Raw genomic sequence first — 13,151 nt, 5'->3', positions numbered from 1 at the left:
GGATTGTCGCTCTTATGGTGTTTATCAATGATCCAAGTTCTTCATTTATCCTCCCGGTGAGATAGCTTCTTGTCTCCTTGTTCTTATCAATCCAATTCTTTTTCCCGTGAGTGGCAGGTTGTTACCTCATAATTTGAGATGTATTCCATAAGACCATATAAATCTTATTCTTTTCGTTGTTGGTTTTCCAACAACTCTGTTCTAGCATTTGTGGTAAGCGTGCTCTCAGTTTTTCCCTTCATTCATTCCATTCTTACTTTTGTTCCGGAGGCATTGTGTAGCTGCTCCCTTCAAACCTTCTTCTTGTTCTTGTCAGGATCAAGTTCTTTTCTTGGTTTATCCAGTTAACAGGAGTGTTGCGCCCTTTTGCTCAAGTTATTTTCGCCTTATCAAGCCCTGCATCTCTTTCCAACCGGAGTGCTGCCTGAGACCTTTCTTACCCTTTGCTCCATTCATTCAATTGTTCCGGAGGCAGTGTGTTGTCATTCCATCAAGCATCTTATCACCTTACCAAGTTCTTATTCAATTCCTTTTCTTTTCAATCGGCGTGCGGCCCGAAGTTGTTCTCCCTTGTTCCTCTTTTCTAACGGAGTGTTTTCAGCTTCGTCATCTCTGTTGTATTCTTTTCTCGAAATGACTTAACCTTTTCAAGGTTCTTTGGTTTCACTCATTGGTCAAAGAAGCAACTTAGTTTTACCTTTTTTCTCTTCCTCTTTCGTTTTCCCTCCGGTGCCATTCTAGATCTCAGGACGAGATCCTCTCATAGTGGTGGAGTGTTGTAACACCCCAAGACCGATGTGCCAGGTGTCCTCCAGTTATTCATTGTTGTTGTCTTATCATTGCTTGTGTGTCATGCATTGCCTATCATGTCATCATGTGCTTTTCATTTGCATACTTGTTCGTCTCATGCATCCGAGCATTTACCCCATTGTCTGTTTTGCAATCCGGCGCTCCTATGTCATCCGGTGTCCCTTTCTACCTCTTTTCATGTGCGGGTGTTAAACATTTTCAGATTGGACCGAGACTTGTCATACGGCCTTGGTTCACTACCGGTAGACCGCCTGTCAAGTTTCGTGCCATTTGGACTTCGTTTGATACTCCCTTCCAATCTGAAAAGGCCTCGTGCGTGTTGATGCCCAACACCCTTCCAATTTGGCCCAAAACCCACCAAAACCCCCTCCATCATCTTGGTCATTCGATCACGATCGCGTGGCCGAAAACCGCTCCTCATTTGGACACTCCTAGCTCCCTCTACCTATAAATATGTGATCCCCTCCAATTTTTTTGCGCAGATCGAAACCCTAGCTCCGCTCCTCGCGCCGCCGGACAAATCTCCCCACCGCGCCGGACATGTCCGCCGCCACCGCCACCTCACTCCGGCCTATCAGAGGCTGCCACGTCAGCTCGGCTGCCCCTCTCCTCCACTCATGCGCTGCCACCTCACCCCACAAGCCTCTCTCTCTACCCGCGGCCCACCGAGCCCATCGCAGGCCCGCCCGGGCCCGGATCTGCGCCGTCACCGCCGCGGGTCTCCCGTGCCCTAGCTCCGCCGCCTCATGCGTGTCGCCGGCTAGCTCTGTCGTCGTCGTGCGTGCCACATCCCGCCGGCACCGCCGTTCGCCTCCGCGCGCCGCCCCGCCTTCCGCCGTCGCCGCCCGGCCGTTCGCCGCCTCGGGTCGCCGCGCCTCGCCGCACCTCGAGCCAGAGCCGGCCGCTCCTCCGTCACTCGCCGGGCTCGCCTCCTCCGTCGCGCCCTCCAGCGACCCCACGCCGTGCCCCGACGCCAGCATCCTGCCGACGTGCGCCGCCGCCCCTGTTCTCCCTCGATCCAGGCGGGATCGAGGAGGAGGGCCACCTCGTCGCCGGCCATGTGGGCCACGGCCCAGCCTCCCCGCGGTCCAGCTCCGTCCCCGCTGGCCCGCTTCCTCTGGCCCGTTGATTTTTTTCCGCGAGGTGAAAAACTGCTAAGTCCCTAAAAATCAGTTTCATGTGCTCATGTTCATCATGCCATAACTCATCACCCATAGCTCCGATTCGTGCGTGTAGCATATCGAAATGTTCGTCTCGACGAGTACATCATTTGATCTCATTGCATAACTTTCATTTGAGCTCATCTTGATGCCCGAAATGCTGTTGGAAGAGGGCTATGTGGTGAATTTGTCAGATCTATTTCAGCAAATAGCATTTTGTCATTTTTGCCATGATTAATGTGTGCATGCTATGACACTGAGCTCTACATGTGTTTTGTTATGTGCCATGCCATATTTATAGGGGTGTATGCCATGTATTTTTTTGATATTTGTGGTGACTACCAGAAGCATGCAAAGTAGCGTAATCGGTAATGCTGATTTCAGGGACTTAGAATTTCACTAAGTCCTTGTCCTGATTTTGTTGTTATGCCATATGTTCATGTTGTTTCCTAGTGATCCGTGCCTATTTTGAGGATGATCAGTAAGGATGTTTTGTTAATATTGTGGTGCTCTATCCATCCATGGCTTTGTGTGCATTTATGGAGCACCCTAGCTTGAGTCAATTGAGCTCTACTTTTGCTATAAAATGATCCTGGCAAATTGTTGACATGTTTAGCGATTTTGCCGAGGATGTTGCTATTGATCCGTGCATTCTATGTTGTTGTTCTTGTCATGTCTAGCCCCTATGCCATGTCTTCTTGATGAGTGTATGCTTAGTTTGTCATGCAATGCTCTGTAGTGAGTGCATCGAGCTCGTAAACATGCCTAATCGTTAACTGTTTTGCATTCTCCAGTTTTTCACTAAGTCTGAATCTGTTTATGCTTTTGCCATGTTCACATGTTTGTAATTGTATTTTATGATCCCTTTTGGCTCAAGGTCACTAAGGGACTTTTGTTAAGTGCTTGGAGTAGCTTCATGCCATTCTTTGTTTTTCCATGTTAATTATTATAGCATCTAGTTTTCATGCTCTAAAGTGTGCTTCCTGATGATAAATTCCAGACTTGTGTTAATTTCACAAAGTCTAAAACCTGTTATCATTTGCACTTTTACCATGCTTGTTTGAACCTGTTAATGGATGAATTAGCCGTAGCTCAGTGTTCATCTTTTGTCAAGCATCATGAGTGGATCCCTTTCATGTATTTTGTTGCCATGTTTGAGTGCTGTAGCGTATTTATCTTGATGCATGAAGATGCCTACTTGCTGATTATCGCAGACCGGTGCCATATTTGTTTTGCTTGCCGTTTCCAAACCGTGCATCCGTTTCCGGTGATCTTTATATCGATTTCAAACGAAATCACCTCACCTTTCTAGTGGCACTCTTGGATTTCCAAGTTGAGGCCAGGTTCAATCATTCCTTTGCACATCATGCATATGCATCACATACCGCATCCCGCATATCATACCATGATCATGTGTTGGTTGTTTACTATGTTGTGTGCTTCTTTCTGGTGTTGCTTCTTCGGGTTGGTTCCGGTAACATCGTGATTGTGAGGACCTGTTCGACTACATCCGTTTGTCTTCTTCATGGACTCGATCTTCTTCCTAGCGGGATTTCAAGCAAGATGATCATACCCTCGAAATCACTTCTATGTTTGCTTGCTAGATGCTCGCTCTTTTGCTATGCCTATGCTACGGTACCTACCACTTGCTTATCCTGCCTCCTATATTGTTGAGCCAAGCCTCTAACCCACCTTGTCCTAGCAAACCGTTGTTTGGCTATGTTACCGCTTTGCTCAGCCCCTCTTATAGCGTTGTTAGTTGCAGGTTAAGATTGGAGTTTGTTCCATGTTGGTACATGGATATTTGTTGGGATATCACAATATCTCTTATTTAATTAATGCATCTATATGCTTGGTAAAGGGTGGAAGGCTCGGCCTTATGCCTGGTGTTTTGTTCCACTCTTGCCGCCCTAGTTTCTGTCATATCGGTGTTATGTTCCCGGATTTTGCGTTCCTGACGCGGTTGGGTTATTATGGGAACCCCTTGACAGTTCGCCTTGAATAAAACTCCTCCAGCAAGGCCCAACATTGGTTTTACCATTTTCCACCTAGCCTTTTCTTTCCCTCGGGTAGGCCTGCCCAAGGGTCATCTTTATTTAACCCCCCCCCCCTGGGCCAGTGCTCCTCTGAGTGTTGGTCCGAACTGAGCTGCCTGCGGGGCCACCTCGGGGAAACTTGAGGGTTGGTTTTACTCGTAGCTAGTCTCATCTGAGTGTGCCCTGAGAACGAGATATGTTCAGCTCCTATCGGGATTTGTCGGCACATTCGGGCGGCTTTGCTGGACTTGTTTTACCATTGTCGAGGATGTCTTGTAACCGGGATTCCGAGCCTGGTCGGGTCTTCCCGCTAGAAGGAATATCCTTCATTGACCGTGAGAGCTTGTGATGGGCTAAGTTGGGACACCCCTGCAGGGATTTGAACTTTCGAAAGTCGTGCCCGCGGTTATGGGCATATGGGAATTTGTTAATGTCCGGTTGTAGAAAACCTGAAGTTGATCTTACTTAAAATACATCAACCGCGTGTGTAACCGTGATGGTCTGTTTCCGGCGGAGTCCGGGAAGTGAACACGGTGTTGGAGTTATGTTTGACGTAGGTTGTTCTAGGATCACTTCTTGATCATAGTTTCTCGACCGTGCTTTGCCTTCTCTTCTCGCTCTCTTTTGTGTATGTGAGCCACTATATATGCTAGTCGCTTGCTGCAGCTCCACCTCATACCTTTTACCTACCTATAAGCTTAAATAGACTTGATGGCGAGGGTGTGAGATTGCTGAGTCCCCGTGACTCACAGATACTTCCAAAACTAGTTTGCACGTGCCGATGTTACCGAGCAGGTGACGCAACCAAGCTCAGGAAGAGCTCGATGAAGATCTTTTCCTTTGTGTTGTTTCATTCTAGTTGATCAGTAGTGGAGCCCAGTTGGGGTCGATCGGGGATCTGTGTAGCATTTGGGGTAGTCTTCTTTTATTTTGGTTCCGTAGTCGGACCTTGATTGTATCTGGATGATGAAATGCTTTATTCATGTATTGTGTGAAGTGGCGAGTGTAAGCCAACTATGTATCTTTTCCCTTATGTATTACATGGGTTGTGTGAAGATTACCTCACTTGCGACATTGCTTTCAATGCAGTTATGCCTCTAAGTCGTGCTTCGACACGTGGGAGATATAGCTACATCGAGGGTGTTACATGGCACAACACTCCGGTTGAAAAAGCAAAGGAAAGAATATGGTCTTGACAATCCGACATGATGAGTGAAGAGAGCAACATTACTATGCCTCCGGAAGAAGTGAAAGAATGGAATGGAATGAACGGAGGGAAACAAGATCTTGAGAGAGCACGCTTACAACAAATGCTAGAACAGAGTTGCTGGATTATCAACAACGAAAGGATAAGCTTGATGTGGGCTTATGGAAGAACATCTCAAGATTATGAGGTGACAACCTGCCACTAACGGGATCAAAGATTGGATTGATATCAACAAGGAGACGAGAAACTTATTTCACCGGGAGGATAAATGAAGAACTTGGGTCATTTATAAGTGCCATAAATAGCAACAATCCTTAGGGAAAGCTTTAGGTGAAATATAAGCCAAGATAACTCCACAGAAGAGATTGATGGGTTGCAAAGGATCTCATGAACGAATTGAAAATGATGGGTTTAAAATATGTCACTCTTGAAAACTTGTGAATCATGAAACACGAAGGGAAATTATCAACAATGACATAACACCACCTCAAAAGATGAGATATGAAAGAATTGCACTTCGGAATGCAATATGAAGAATGCTTGAACTCCTCAAAACAAGACATGTGTTGAGCACCATGTTTATTTGAGAGTATAGCTTGGCGGATCTTAGCTTCGATAGAAAACTTGAAGAACAATTTAAAAATGAAAAGAATCCTTGCAATGATTAGGTGAAACTTCATGATGAGGTAACCAAGGAAAACTTAGAACTCCGGAAAAGAAAAGATGAATCACTTAGAACCAAGAATTTATTCATCATGAACAAACTCCGAAGGAAGGAATTAATCACTTGCGTGAAAGACGAATAAGAATTACATTATGCTCATCCTTCACCAATATAAATTGATGACAAGCAACAGATTTGGCATACTACTTATTCTTGTAGAAAGGATTAGGAGAGATATAGCGCATACTTGAGAAAATACTTCAACGAACCACTGGTAGGGTTGAAGCAACGAATAAATTGATATGATAAATGAAGGAAGAAGAATCTTGGAAGAACCACCATAAGAATTGAAAATGAAAGTAGCAAAGGCACCATTCACTAGGACGAATTGGAAAATGAAAGAAGATACTTAAGGGGATTTAGATACATGAGAACGAAGAGATCATGAAATGATTAGAGGATATTTGAACGATGCACCGGTAAGATTTGGTGAACGGGAGCTGAAAGCTGAGAATGAATAAACCTAAAATGATGGCCTTTAAAGAATCAAACTAAAAGGACTCCTGAATTGCTCCGGATGGGTGAAAAGAATTCTCACAATCGAAAACAATTATGAGAGGATAGCATCAAGCTAGTACTTCGCATCTTTAAGTGAAACGGATACGATTTGGTGGAAAAACTCTTCTTCAGTCTTCAAATGTTGAGAATGACGATGAGAAACACCACCATGAATTGTTGAGATACTCCGGGATGTAAGTTTGAAAGGTTGAACCAACGATGAAAAGAATTTTAAAGATCTTGGTGAAAGACATTTGACTGATGATAACTCATTCTTACGTCAAACTTTGAAATGAATTTGAGAATAACTCCAGAAAAAGAAGAGTCAGGTAAGATCCTGGGAAAATACCTATGGGTTATGCACCCACTCAAGAAAAGCACCATTGAAATGATTGCTCAAAAGAGAGATTGCACCGGTTGAATTAAATGGCTTGAATGAGATAACTACCTCGAAATAGGTTGAACGGATCTTGAATGAAAATACGAGGTTTATGAGATATCTTCAACACTCCAGAACATTAAGAGGTGCACCGGCATGAGAAAACATTTGAAACGAGGAAAGGATATGATCTACAAAGCTTGACTTGAATCCACCGGAGAAGAAAGAGAACGGAGAATGATGAACTAGTAGAACATCTTCATGACAATCACCGGATAAGAACATTGATTAAAAAGAATGAAGATACTTCACATGAGTAAAATGGATACTTGGTTAAGAAATCTGAATCCTTGAAGAAAAAGGGTGGGAGGGCAGGAAAAACAAAGACAACTTGGGACGGATAAAACAAACATTGTTGGCAAAAAACGGAGGGATCTTGCGAATATTGAAATGATTGGATCCACTTGAAGAGAAAGACATCGGTTGAAAAGGATTGACATGACAATCTCAACAATCAAGAAGACTTAGTATCCACATAGAAATATGAGAACACCACTTAGGAAAGGTATGGAATCAACATTTAACTTCGAAGCAACTCGAATACCACAACACAAAACAAAACAAAAGGATTGGCTTGCAAAATAAGCCGGAAACAAACTTATGATAGACCCCATATCGTTTCATGTGTCTGTTGGAAAGATATCCTATGATATACTTGAATTCCCACTTATAATCTCCCGAAACATTGTGGTTATGCAATCAGGTGTTGGGGATACAGGGGAAGCATAATATCTCACCCAAAACTAAGAAATCCTACATCCAGCTGTAACCATCCTACAACACATAACCAAGAAACCTTCAGAAATCATTTACCTCAACCTTCGAAAAGCATCCGTTATACGAGTTATGGCAATACTACCGAACTCCCGCCCCAGTACTTGGTGGCGTCGAGGTTATCACACCAACAACTGTATAAAAGAGATTTTTTATGTCGGCGAAACTCAGGTATTCCATAACTGCAACAATAAAATTGTGACGACAACACCTCGGAGCTCAACAACCCGGGACACTGCCACAACCCCTAAATGTTAGGAGGCACCAAGAACATTGTTCTCGTCACAAGAATATTGGACCGATTCCAAGATACTCGCGTGATCCTAAAAAAATTCGTGAAATTTGAGAAGAGGAGAGTCAAAACTTCTACGTCGGGAGGCCTCACCAGAGCGACGAAGGGACTGAGGAGTAAAAAGAATCCTACTCTCTGATATATATATATAATCCTAAGACTCAAAACATTTTTTCTAGACTCAACAACGTCAATGATTCGATCAAGCAGGGGGCTCCTAAGTCGGGGATGACTCTGATTACCAACTTGTAACACCCACAATGCGGCTATATCTCCCACGTGTCGGGGCACGACTTAGAGGCATAGCCGCATGGTAGGTTTATCGCAAGAGGGGTAATCTTTACACAATCCCATGTACTGAATAAGAAAGGGATACAGAGTTGGCTTACAATCCCCACTTCACAAAAATACAAGTTAAACATACATCATCCAAAATACAATCAAGGTCCGACTACAGAACCAAAATAAAAGAAGACAACCCCGATTGCTAGATCCCCGATCGTCCCAATTGGGCACCACTACCGATCAACCGGAAAAGACACAAAACAACGATCAAGATCTTCATCGATCTCCCACTTGTGCTAGGTTGCGCCGCCGGCACTGGTATCATCGACACATGCAACTATTTGGAAGTATCTGTGAGTCACGAGGACTCAGCAATCTCACACCTGCGAGATCAAGACTATTTAAGCTTATGGGTAGGAAAAGGTAGTGAGGTGGAGCTGCAGCAAGCACTAGCATATATGGTGGCTAACATGTCGTAAACTAGAAGTGATCAAGAAGTGATCCTAAAACTACTTACGCACAACCATAACACAAGAACCGTGTTCACTTCCCGGACTCTGCCGGAAAGAGATCATCACGGCTACACAAGCGGTTGATGCATTTTAGTTAAGTCCAGTGTCAAGTTCTCTACAACCGGACATTAACAAATTCCCATCTGCCCATAACCGCGGGCATGGCTTTCGAAAGTTCAAAGCCCTGCAGGGGTGTCCCAACTTAGCCCATCACAAGCTCTCATGGCAACGAAGGATATTTCTTCTCCCAGGAAGACCCGATCAGACTCGGAATCCCGGTTACAAGACATTTCGACAATGGTAAAACAAGACCAGCAAGACCGCCCTATCCGCCGACATCCTGATAGGAGCTGCACATATCTCATTCTCAGGGCAACACCGGATGAGACATCCTACGAGTGAAACCAAACCTCAAGTTTCCCCGAGGTGGCCCCGTAGTCTACTCAGTTCGGACCAACACTTAGACAAGCACTGGCTCGAGGGGGTTAAAATAAAGATGACTCTGGGGAGCGCGACTCCCAAGGGAAAAGGTAGGTGGTGGTGAGGCAAAAGGTGAAACCAAGGTTGGGCCTTGCTGGAGGAGTTTTATTCAAAGCGAACTGTCAAGGGGTTCCCATAATACCCAACCGCGTAAGGGACACAAAATCAAGGAACATAACACCGGTATAATGGAAACTAGGGTTGCAAGAGTGGAACAAAACACCAGGCATAAGGCCGAGCCTTCCACCCTTTACCAAGTACATAGATGCATTAAAGTAAATAAGATATAATAATGATATCCCAACAATATCCATGTTCCAACATGGAACAAACTTCATCTTCACCTGCAACTAGCAACGCTATAAGAGGGGCTGAGCAAAGTGGTAACATAGCCAAACAACGGTTTGCTAGGAAGGTGGCTTAGAGGCTTGACATGGAAATATGGGAGGCATGATATAGCAAGTGGTAGGTAGCGCGACATAGCAATAGAGCGAGCAACTAGCAAGCAAAGATAGAAGTGATTTCGAGGGTATGGTCATCTTGCCTAAGATCCCGCAAGGAAGAAGAACGAGTCCATGAAGAAGACAAACAGACGTACTCGAACGGATCCTCACAACTCCGGAACGAAGATGAAGCTTTGAAGCGTGCGTTTTCGAGGCGGTTCAAGTTCATAGTGGAAGTAGACGTTCTCGCGATGTAGTGGAAGTAGTTGTTCACGGTAGTAGAAGTAGTGGTTCCAAAACGGTAGTTGAACTTTACGCTTGCATTACACGGGTCTTCGGCGATGGTGCCGTACATGGCTCGGAGTGGTACTTGCTTCTTAGTACTTATCGGTCCGGTCTAGCGTAGATGTACATGGCAAACGTAATGGTACTATGCGTCGGTCGTCGAGGGTCTTGCCGAAATCCACAGAGCCGGTGTGATTGTTCGGGCGTCGGTCTTGCCGATGGGGTACTTGGTGACATCCACGGGATCAGTAGTTGTACATGGTCTTCGCGTTGTAGTTTGACTTGGTGATTCCAAAACATTCATCGGTAGTGGAACTTGGCGGTCTCGACGGTCGTCGTGGTACTTGACGTAATCCGTGCAAATGGTGCTTGGCCAACCATCGGTCTTGCCGAAGGTGTACTTGACAAGTTACCCGAACGCGTTAGTCCTTGGACTTGGGCTCCGGAGATGGTGTCATGGTAGTCTTGCACCAACAGCCTCCGTAAGGGCGTTGGGGGAGGAGATGGTCGCGATAGAGGACGAAGCCAAGGAGCAGCAGCGCGAGGAGGGCCATGGCGGGCGTCGGGGTTGAACTGTGGCTGCTCGCGTACTCCAGCGCGGGTGGAACCAGCAGCGAGGAGGAGAAGGGAGCAGGGGTGCGCGACTGGAGGAGGTCGCTGAGGCAAGGCAGCATCTTCAGCGGGTCCGGTGGCACGGTCATCGGTGGCGACAGCGGAGGCGCTGGCCTGCTTCAGCGGAGCGAGAACGACGGGCATCGGGCGACCGCCCTGGCGTCTTAGAGCAGGGGGAAGGCAGAGGAGGCGCTACGGCCATGGCGGAAAGGTGAGGGCGACGAGATCCTGGTGGAGCTCGGCAGCGGCGTTGCTGTGTGGGAACGAGGGAGCTGAGCTCTAGGGATGGAGATAGGCATGGAGATCAAGAAGAGTGGCGACGCGAGGGAAGCACTACTAGGGAAAACCTTATACACAGAAGTTTATCAGTAGCGCGGTTTAAAAATGGGCGCTACTGCTAATTAGTAGTAGCGAGGGGTATAAAAACCGCGCTACTACTAAGTTGATAGTAGTAGCGAGTGGTATAAACCCGCGCTGCTACTAAATGGTCTCCAACAATGTCTCCGGATAGGCCATAGTAGTAGCGAGGGGTATAAAACCGGCGCTACTACTAAGTTAGTAGTAGTAGCGCACGTAAGACCCCACGCTACTACTAAGCATGTCCACCCCACCACCACCTCCCACCCCACCAACCGTCCCACACCACCCACCCTAAGTCTGTCTCAAAAAAAACCACGCAGCCCGATCCAGATCCCCAACCTCCTCTCCTCTGCCAACCCACTCACCGCCGGCCTCCCTTCCACCTCCTCTCCTCCGTCCGTCCGCCCCCATGCCCCCTGCCGCGCGCGCCACGCTGGCGGCCGCGTGCCCGCCGCTCCCCATCTCGCGCCGCTGGTGGCGCCGGCGGCGGGGCGGCTGAAGGGATGCCCGGAGTTGACGGTGCAGGGCGACATGCGGGAGACGGCCAAGACGGCGGCCTGGAGCGTCAGCTCCTGCAAGCCCGGCAACGGCGTCGCCTCCATCCGCGACGACAGCCTCGACACCTACTGGCAGTCAGCGCCCCGCACCCATCCTCCCCGTCGAAATCTCTCCTCGTTCTGTCTCGCGGAATCACAGGCTGAGCCGAGCCGCCGTCGGTGGTGGATTTTATTTTTGTTAGGTCGGACGGCATGCAACCGCACCTGGTCAACATCTAGTTCCAGAAGAAGGTGCAGCTGCAGGTGAGCGCTACAAGTCGCCAAGCTGCTCCCGCTCGATTTGGTTTGGATGGCGCGTGATCCTTTTTCTTTTTCCAAATTTGTTTGTTGCTGGGGGGTTTCAGTTTGTTGTGCTCTACGTGGATTTTAAGCTGGACGAGAGCTACACGCCCAGCAAGATCTCCATCCGGGCTGGCGACGGCTTCCACAATCTCAAGGTAACACCTCGTTTCTGAACATAGCAGTGAGGTGCCCAGTGAGAGCACGCACGCACGCATCTCTGAATTATAACTTATGATGATCTGTGCTTGATGGTGAGAGCACTGTCCAAAATGTTGTTGGCATTTGATGCCTGCCCCTTTCAGTTCAATTTCTCATCCTGGTCCTGATCTTGTACCAAACTAAGAAATAGTCTGGTCTGTGCATTCGGGTTTCCGGAGCTGGGGGCTACTGCATGTTCTGATGTGATGTGTTGCAGTCATGGATTTCACTACCTTATTGTCGCATCATATTGTGACATATCATAGGATTCCGGCAAAAAAGAAGAAGAAGAAGACTATCATAGGATTACCTTATTGAAATATTGATTGGGAAACTTGATCTCTTTTTGCAATTCCTCTGCATTGCGCATACTTGTCCAGTGAATACTGAACTGATCCTTGAAAATTCAAATTTACAGTGATAATATTGTCTTTGATCTGAAATAATGAGCCACTATATTTACCATGCTTCTAGGAAATTAAATGGTGGACCTTTTGAAGCCAGTAGGATGGGTTCATATATCATTATCTGGCACTGATCCCCGGTATGGATTTTTGTAACTTAATCATGTCAGGCCTATGATGCCTTTATTTTCCTTCCTCTAGGCATTGAAATTTCAGGACATCTGATGACATTACTATATATGGATTTATGTTCATAGTTCCTGTGATAATTAAACTCCATGTCAACATGTTAGATGATTCATATTTTTAGCACACTAGCTGTGCAGGCCACTGCTTGTATAAATTTCATGGTTTACTATGTTATTAATGTTGTCTTGCTAGCAGCTGAATTTTCGTTAGGCCCTGTGTACATTTTTCTGCCCGATTTAAAATGGTGCTCTGTGGAGAGTCAACGTTGACCCCGGCGCTGTTTTGAAGAGCAGTGGGAATCAATTTTCTGATGTCCTTTGTTGGCGATTTCCCTATCCATGAAATGATAAATTTTGAACAGATGTTAACTGTCAAATATTTCAAGCATATATAGCTCAAATACACTAGTATTTCTTGCATGCACCAATACAAGAAGATAGCATGAACACGTACAGCTAGGGTATGCATTTAGTAGGTGTTTTTTCGTTTTGAAGATTCATAATAGACTAAAAGAGACAAATAATTGAAGAAAATACCCTACTAGATCTACACGAGGGCGCGAACTAACAAGTTTTCACTTTCTCGACTGGGTGCAGGCTGATCG

The 13,151-nt window shown here is 46.3% G+C and overlaps 1 pseudogene; it reads left to right on the top strand.

Moving 5' to 3' along the window:
* The first annotated feature begins 10,757 nt into the window (after nucleotides 1-10,757).
* LOC119315852 lies at nucleotides 10,758-12,631 on the top strand (annotated as a pseudogene).
* Nucleotides 12,632-13,151: the final 520 nt, after the last annotated feature.

Source organism: Triticum dicoccoides, chromosome 6A, assembly GCF_002162155.2.
Source record: "Triticum dicoccoides isolate Atlit2015 ecotype Zavitan chromosome 6A, WEW_v2.0, whole genome shotgun sequence".
Taxonomy (NCBI): Eukaryota; Viridiplantae; Streptophyta; class Magnoliopsida; order Poales; family Poaceae; genus Triticum; species Triticum dicoccoides.
Note: the sequence above shows the minus strand (reverse complement) of the source record. Positions and strands in the feature narration are given on the sequence as shown.